This window comes from Ailuropoda melanoleuca, chromosome 2 (assembly GCF_002007445.2).
Source record: "Ailuropoda melanoleuca isolate Jingjing chromosome 2, ASM200744v2, whole genome shotgun sequence".
In the NCBI taxonomy this organism is placed as follows: Eukaryota; Metazoa; Chordata; class Mammalia; order Carnivora; family Ursidae; genus Ailuropoda; species Ailuropoda melanoleuca.
Genome location: NC_048219.1, coordinates 88564875 through 88573708, shown reverse-complemented (window position 1 = coordinate 88573708; position 8834 = coordinate 88564875). Strand labels below are relative to the sequence as shown.

General features: G+C 43.5%; 1 long non-coding RNA gene across 1 annotated transcript; it reads right to left on the bottom strand.

Moving 5' to 3' along the window:
- Positions 1–632: 632 nt before the first annotated feature.
- Positions 633–8806, bottom strand: LOC117801050. The gene is made up of 3 exons (XR_004623427.1): positions 8343–8806; positions 6130–6355; positions 633–687 (listed from the first exon to the last, which is right to left on the bottom strand). It is a non-coding gene; the product is annotated as an uncharacterized LOC117801050 (long non-coding RNA).
- Between the last annotated feature and the right edge of the window lie 28 nt (positions 8807–8834).

Sequence of the window (8834 nt, the reverse complement as noted above, 5' to 3'; positions counted from 1 at the left end):
GAAGCACAGGGGTGCCTGGGTGGCTCAGTCGTTAAGCATCTGCCTTCAGCTCAGGGCGTGAACCCAGGGTCCTGGGATCGAGCCCCACATTAGGCTCCCTGCTCAGCAGGAGGCCTGCTTTTCCCTCTCCCCCTGCTTGTGTTCCCTCTCTCGCTGGCTGTCTCTCTGTCAAATAAATTTAAAAATCTTTAAAAAAGAACGAAAGAAAAAGAAAGAAAGAAAGAAAGAAAGAAAGAAAGAAAGAAAGAAAGAAAGAAAGAAAGAAAGAAAGAGAAACCGAAGCACAGGGAAGTTAAATAAGTTACCCAAGGTCACACAGTAAGTAGCAGAGCCAGCATTCACACCCAGACAGCCTGTCTCTGGAGTCAGCTCTTAACCACATAAAATTCTGCCTGCTGATTGCTCCAATGGACGTATTATATGACAAGTTTCTTGAGGGAGGGCACTATGTCTTCCATTTCTTCTCTTGAGACACCCTTATCATACTTAAGAAGGTCTTATCAGGGGCACCTGGGTGGCTCAGATGGTTGGACGCCTGCCTTTGGTTTGGATCATGATCCTGGGGTCCTGGGGTCATGATCCTGGAGTTCTGGGATCAAGCCTCACATCAGGCTCTCTGCTCAGCGGGAAGCCTGCTTCTCCGTCTCCCTCTGCCTGCTGCTCCCCTTGCTTGTGCTCTGTTTCTCTCTGTCAAATAAATAAAGTAATGAAAATTTTATTTTTTTTAAAGATTTTATTTATTTATTCGACAGAGATAGAGACAGCCAACGAGAGAGGGAACACAAGCAGGGGGAGTGGGAGAGGAAGAAGCAGGCTCATAGCAGAGGAGCCTGATGTGGCTCGATCCCATAACGCCGGGATCACGCCCTGAGCCAAAGGCAGACGCTTAACCGCTGTGCCACCCAGGTGCCCCAGTAATAAAAATTTTTAAAAAAAGAAAGAAAGTCTTACCAACCCCCTGGAGTTTTCTGGACCTCATTTTTATGGGAGGCTGACACACCTAGGTCTGGGGTGGACTTGGGACTTAGGAATTGAACTAAGTATAATTCCCTTGAACTGCTAACTGCCTTCCTTCTCCTTGAATACCCCATTTTTCCCCCACAGTTGGGCTAAGCTAAGCCCTCTGCTGATTTTAGCCCTCCCCTCTGGCTTCCTCCTCACTCCTTGCCAAAGTTCAGAGTGAGTCTTGTGGCCACAAGAGGGCGAGATGAATGTTGGTTCCTTCGGGAAGTCTCAATGAGTCACAGGAGCAAAAGGCAGGATTTCATTAATCCATCTGGCCATGAGATGAGGCCTAACAGGTAGGAAGGGACTGGAATGTGAATGACCTTATGGGATTTTTATGACAAAAGTCTAACTCAAGCCTGTAAGTGATGGGGAATCATGGAAGAGTAACATTGCAAGGCTCACATTAGATGGGGATGAGAGATAGCGGGCTGGAGGTAGGGACTAATGTTAGGAGGCTATTTTGATAATTCAAAAAGGAACTAAGCCATGGCCAGGAGAATGGAAAGAAACATTAGAATGTGAGAGAAATGAGCACAGAAAGTAAAGAAAACATTTCCCCTTCCGGCCTTCACAGCCAAACCCTTCTGGATTGTAAGTAATTCCAATGGCTGGCAATGGACAAAGTAGGACAATTACCTCCCGTGTCTTGGCCTCACCCAGAGGACTTTGTTCTCTCCCTTCTACTTCACATTGTAGGCTGCGTTTCTGGCTGTGCAAGCTAAGTGTGCTGGAGACTTCCAGTGCTCACCAACATCTCTGATCTCCCCATTTCTCTTCGCACACAAATAAATAGATCACAGTTCTAACCTCCGCTATGGTTAGACATGAACATGAGCCTAGGTTCTAGCTCAAGATATATGAAGGGAAGTAATGTACACTCATGCTTCTAGATTGTATTTTTTTTTCCTTTTCATTCATTCTGGACCAAAACTTTTGTAAAATACACTACTGGAGTTACTGGAAAAAATGAAATTTTAACACAAAGACATAAATTAAGCCCCAGTTTTTAAAGTAAATTCAGCACACATAAAACGGTAGCAAAACAGTTATAAAACTTTCTAAAGGCTTAGTTTCCATTTCTGTACTTATCTTGTCACACCCCAGTAACTGCACCAAGCTGATACTAGTCCATAAAGCCCATTTTGAGGGACATTTCCTACTTCTAGGCCCACGAAGACTTCCCACCTCTGCTCCTCCACGCCTTCTGTGGGCATTCCTTAATTTGGGTTCCTCAATGTCTGCATGGAGGAGGGCTGCTCTGCAGCCTAAGAAGCACGAACTAAACACTTGAGGGCATCCGGCGGGCTCAGTCGGTAGAGCATGGGACTCCTGCTGATCTCAGGGTCATGGGTTTGAGCCCCACCTTGAGCGTAGAGTTTACTTAAAGATAAAAATCTTTAGGGGCACCTGGGTGGCTCAGTCAGTTAAACATCTGTCTCTGGCTCAGGTTATGATTCCAGGGTCCTGGGAGCCCCGTATTGGGCCCCCTGCTCAGCGGGGAACCTGCTTCTCCTTCTTCTTCTTCCCCTCCCCCCTGCTTGTGCTCACTTGCCCTCTCTCATTCTTTGCCAAATAAATAAATAAAATCTTTTAAAAAATATATAAAAATCTTCAGAAAGAAAGGAAGACTTGTATTTGAGCCATTTTCCTTATTTGGATCTATCTGTTATAGCAATTACCCTAACTAATACCACATGCTTCCAGTCTTTCACGAGAGCAATTCTGTTCAGAAAGACATTCTTGGTACATTTGTAATGAGAGGGTCAGAACAACATGCCAGGATGGAATGTGGGACACGGTGTCTATATGTTCATGGAGCAATGGTCAAAGGTAGGAAAAATGTTTCAGGTTACAGAGGTACCTTAATACTAAAGTTTTTTGGGTTTTTCTTTTTTAAGATTTTTAAATTTTATTTTAAGCACAATCTACCCCCCAGTGTGGGGCTCAAACTCACGACCCCAAGATCAAGAGTCACATGTTCCACCAACAGAGCCAGCCAGGTGCCCCAGTCTGGGGTTTTTTAAATTTGCCTGTAGTTGACACATAAAGAATACTAAAGTATTCTGTAGTTGGTCCTCAGTCTGCAGGCTATCATTTCAGGATGAAATTCCATTTGCGAAAAAGTTGAAGAGTTTCTCTTAGATTCAAATGTTAAAATGGTAGAGCAGAAAGATGAGCCTTGTATATAGTATCTATTCAACAACTGTTTCCTGATTCTGAATCTGAATACCCAAGCCTTTCAGGGGGTCTTTATTGCATAGAAACACCTTTTCTAGGATGAGATCCTCCCTCGTTTGTTTGTGTCGTGTCTACTACGGCTTGGCAGCAGGAAGTCCTTCTTGAATTATAACTTCCTTTCTTCCTTCTGTAATTACAGGATCTCTTCTTGCTCTCACTGGAGGTAGAACAAGTGTTGGCACCTCACAGAGTTGTCTATATTGGAGACATAAATCCACTTTCCCAGAAGTAAAAGGGAACAGCCCATCTGCTTGGGTAGGCTGTTCCTTCAAACACGAGAACTGGTGCTCCACAGAAAGGGCGAAGTTAGGGAAACTGCAAGCTCTCAGCACCCCGTTTATTTAATTAGCGATTTCATTTATTTATTGACCTCTGCAGACACTGAATAATTAATTTGCCTCACTGCCCTACTATCAGGAGGCAACAGGAATCTACCTAAAAGAGGTACAATTGTGGGCGAGCACCTGGATTCTTCTGACTTGTTTCAAATCACTAGATGATCTGGTGTAAGTAGCTACACTACTTTCTCTCCTACAAAATGTGAAAGGGGATCATTTTCCTCCCGGGAGGAGAAGGTGATAGGTATTTTTCTATAGAAGTCTCTAATCTACAAGAAGAATTAACTGAAGACCATGTTGGAAAAAAAAAAAAGCACCTGAAGCACCTGGGAGGCTCAGTCAGTTAAGCCTCTGCTTTTGGCTCTGGTCCTGATTCCAGGGTCCTGGGATCGAGCCCTGTGTCTGGCCCCCTGGGAAAGCCTGCTTCTCCCTCTCTCTCTGCCCCTCCCCTTGCTTGTGCACGCGCTCTCTCTCTCTCTCTGTCAAGTAAATAAATAAAGCATATTAAAAAAAAAGAAGAAGAAGAAGAAAAGCACTTGAATTTAATCCTGATATAGGGTCAAGCTCTCCTGATTTTTAAGTGAAGAACTTGAACCACAGAAGTAAATAACTATAGCACAAAATTTAAACCCCATTAAAATTCTATTCAAACCCATTTAAATTCCACTAGAGCAGGAAGAAGAGGGGCGCCCAACTGACTCAATCTGTAGAGCAGGCGACTGTTGATCTCAGGGTGGTGAACTGAAGCCCCATGTTCAGCATTGAGCCTACAGGAAGGAAGGAAGGAAGGATGGAAGGAAGGAAAGAATGAAAAGAAAGAAAGGAAAGGAAAGAAAGGAAGGAAAAGAAAGAAAAGAAAAGAGAAAAGAGAAAGTGGAAAGAAAGTGGAAGGCAAGAAAGAAAAGAAATTCAGATGATAAGAGACTATTGTATGATAAAAGGAGGAGGAAGGGCTGGGCTGAGAGGCAGACCAAAAAAGCAAACCGAGAGGGAAGAAAGAGGCAGAAACAGTGAACGGAAGAAGTAGTGAACTCAGCAGAACTTGAGCCCTGGGTGCTTTACGTCCATTATTGCACATTGTTCACCGTGCATTCATGTATTTAAGGTTTAAGCAGGGGGGTGACATGATCACATGCACACGTTTAAAAGGTCACTCAGAGAGGCACATGGGTGGATGCAAGTGGACAATTTTGGAGGCTGTCGTGCAAGTCTGAGAAAGAGAGGATGCTGGCTTGGCTTAAGAACAGCTGCGAGAAGGATGCAGAGACATACAGAGAATTGTGAAATCTGGGGATGAACTGAAGGGACTAAGCCCTTTGTATATGTTCATTGTACCTTATACTTGTCTCATCGTAGCTTCTGTTACATTTCACTGAATTTATCTGTTTACTCATCTGTATTTCCCTCTAGACCTGGGCTGCCCCGTATGGTAACCACTGGTCACGTGTGGCTTTGAGTAGCTGAAATGTGGTGAGCACAATGTGAGATGTGCTGAAAGTGTAAAATACCAAATTAGAAAAGCTGGATTCTAAAGAATGTAACTATTTTATTAAAAATTTCTAAATAGGTCATGGGGCGTGAGTTCTACAAGTTGGGTGTAGATATTACTAAAAAAAATAATAAACTTTTTTTGGTAGAGGGGTAGAGGGAGAGGGAGAGAGAATCCCAAGCAGGTTCCACGCCCAGCACAGGGCTCCATCTTATGATCCTGAGATCATGACCTGAGCCCAATCAACAGTCAAGGCTTAACTGAGACACCCAGATGCCCCCCAAATAATAAACTATTAGAAAATAATAATTTCTCACGTGCCTGGGTGGCTTAGGTCATGAAACCAGCATCCTGGGCTCGAGCCCCGCATCAGGCTCCCTGCTCAGTGGGGAGTCTGCTTCTCCCTCTGCTTCTCCCCCCGGCTTGTGCCTTCTCTCTCGCTCACTCTCTCTCTCAAATAAATATAATCTTTAAAAAAATAAATAAGAATAAGAATAATTTCTATATTGGTCACATACCAAAATAATATTTTAGATATATTTGGTGAAATAAAATATAGTATTAAAATTAATTGTATTGGTTTCTTTTAAATTTCTTAATGTGGCTACTAGAAAGCCTTAAGTTACATAGATGATTCAAATTACATTCTTATTCAACTGTTAGAGTATAAGAACTGAGGCATCTCCAAGGTCTAGCGCTTAATAAATACGTGTTGAATGAATATGTTCTATTCAGCCACAGCATTCTCAGTTTCTGACTACAGGTATACGTTAATGTTGATGGCTTGCAGCTTCAGTGTTGGCTGACAATTTTGACGAGGTTGACTTCACTGTTGCCTGAAAAAGAATGTACTTTCTATACCAGCTAGCCCCAAACATTGCTCAAAAATTTTAGAATACTTCTGCAATTCATCTACTTGTCTGGAACATTCCAGGGATATTTGTCTCCTTACAGACATAGTTCATTTTCAGTTCAGTCAGTCACTCTGGAAACTGAGGGCCGGCTTCCGGTGTGCATTCCGAAAGCAACAACTGAAACATGAGACATAATACCTACTCATCAAAATCTGTGAAGCTCTTCAGAAGCTGTGACTTCATTTGCACCAAATAGTCGAGCACCTTGCCAACACCTATGCTTCTGTTGAGCTCAGGTGCTTGAGCAGAAGAAAACTGACTCCATTGTCACGGCCACACGGAGTTGAATGTTTGCATGTCTTTGAACACATCAGCACAGCCCTTATGTTATTCCCCTGCAGCTTTACACGAACGAAAGCGGTGCTCAGCTGTCACGTCACATCAATAGAAAAGAACAATTTTATGAGCCAGTAGGGGTCTGGCATGTTTTATCTCTCAGAACCTTTTTAATTCATTCACTAAGGTCTTTAATCTAAGGAAACAGCTCAGTAAATCTCTTCAACAAGTTTCCTCCACTTAGCAGTCTGACAGCATTAAAGTAACTCGATCTCCATGTTCTGTTTTCACCTTTTCCAAATATACTAAAAACTAAATATGGCTAAGGGCAGAAACACAAAGAAAAATCAGTCAATTCCTTCACTGAATCACGTGACTTGCAGAACTCCAGGCTCTCACTCTCCTAAGGAGTGATGTAATAATGGAAACCAGGGCCCACTAATCGCTTTTGACATGAATAACTTGAATAATGCATAGAAACCTCCCCCCCCCACATCTGTGTCAAGTGCGCTTAGCTTTTCCATATTTAAACAAACTCCTTAAGTTCCATCCTGACAAGAGGTTAGGCCCTGCTAGTTAATGAGGCACGCTTTTTCCCCCTGGAAATTTGAAGTGGTCCACATTCCACGGTCAAGAGAGCCTGCATCTGGTAAGAGGGCTGCAGGATGGATACCTTCACACTAAGCCTCAGTGATGAAGTAAAGTCATGGAGCTAGAGGGCTCCTATCCTAGTGTTTCCCTGTGTATAGTACAGGACATGTCATGTTAATTCATTCAACCAATACTTACTGATTGCCACGTGCAAAGCACTTTGGAGGATATCAGGATAAACAATACTAACAGCTGTCATTAATTCAATGAGTCCCTATTATATCCTAGACCCTTTAAAATGCACAATGCTACAAGGAGATGAACTCCATTTCACTGAAGAATAAAACAGGGCCCCTACATTTTAGGAGTTTACATTTCACAAATATTTTTGATACATAGCAACGTATAGACTATATGTAAATGAAATCCTAAATGATATTTTTTTAAGATTTATTTACTTATTTGAGAGAGAGAAAGACAGAGTGCACGTATGTGAGAGGAGGGGCAGAGGGAGAGGGAGAGAGAAAAGTTGCCCCAGACTCCCTATCCAGCATGGAGCCCTCACCCGGCTTGATCTCATGGCCCTGAGATCATGACCCTGAGAGATCATGACCTGAGCCCAAATCCGGAGTCGAACGCTTAATCAACTGAGCCACGCAGGCGGCCCTAAATGCTATTTTTTTTAGCATTTTTTTTTTAAGATTTATTTATTTGACAGAGAGAGACAGCCAGCGAGAGAGGGAACACAAGCAGGGGGAGTGGGAGAAGAAGAAGCAGGCTCCTAGCAGAGGAGCCTGTTGTGGGGCTCGATCCCAGAACACTGGGATCACACCCTGAGCCGAAGGCAGACGCCTAACGACTGCGCCACCCAGGCGCCCCAATTTTTTTTAGCTTTTTAAAAAATTTTTATTTATTTATTTGAGAGAGAGAGAGAGAGCAAGAGAGAACAAGACAGAGAGAGAGAGAGAATGAGCACAAGTAGGGGGAGGAGCAGAGGGAGAGGGAGAAGAAGACTCCCCACTTAGCAGGGAGCTAGATGCAGGGCTCAATCCCAGGACCCCAGGACCATGACTGGAACAGAAGGGAGATACTTAACCACTGAGCCACTCATGCGCCCCCCCCAAATGAAATTAACAGGTATGTCAGATTGTTTAATCTGTAGTACCCAGCAGCATCCTGAACTAAGTACTCCCCAAATGTTTGTTGACAGTCCCTACCAGGAGAGAGAGGGAAAGAGGCTGTTTTCTATCTATACTAAGAATAGCATGACAAAAAAGACTTAAAATGTATGTAGCAATAAAGCAAAATTTCCTAAATCTGAATAAGAAACTAGGTAAATTACTTATTTACCTAGAGATTTTTAAAAAAATAATCTGAATTAACCAGGGCTGACCTAGGTATAATCTTACCCACTCAAAGAAGAGACATGTATTAGAAAGAAGTAAAACAAAAACTAAGTCTTCACTCACGGAAATGTTCATTACTTACCGGGGTGATGTTTTGGGGAGTCGACCTCCACTTGGCAAAATTACTATCACACCAAAATCTTATTTTAAGTGTCAGGTGAGGGCAGAAGACAGAGCTTTGGAAAGCCTGACCTTGGGGCTTTTCCAAATGTAACTTACATCTACAGTAATTTGAGAGAGAAAAAGGAAGTAGGAAAAACTCTATTTTTTAAATCACATTTTAATTTTTTCTCCAGATCACCTCATTTTCCGCAGTCTCAATATGGCTCCCTTAATGCAGTCTGAGGCCAAGAGATGACGATGACAAAAAGAAATTATCAATAAGAAAAGGCGGCTCTAAACGACGGGGAACTAAACCTCCCCGGGCGGGGCGGGGCGGGGAGAACTTGGCCCCGTCGTCAGCTCTCCGACCGCCAGGCCCCCTCCCGGGCGGCGGGCGCTCTACAGAGGCGCGCAGGCCGACCCTGCTCGGGACTTCAGGTTTTCTTTTCCCCTCCCCGCCGGCCCGCCCCCC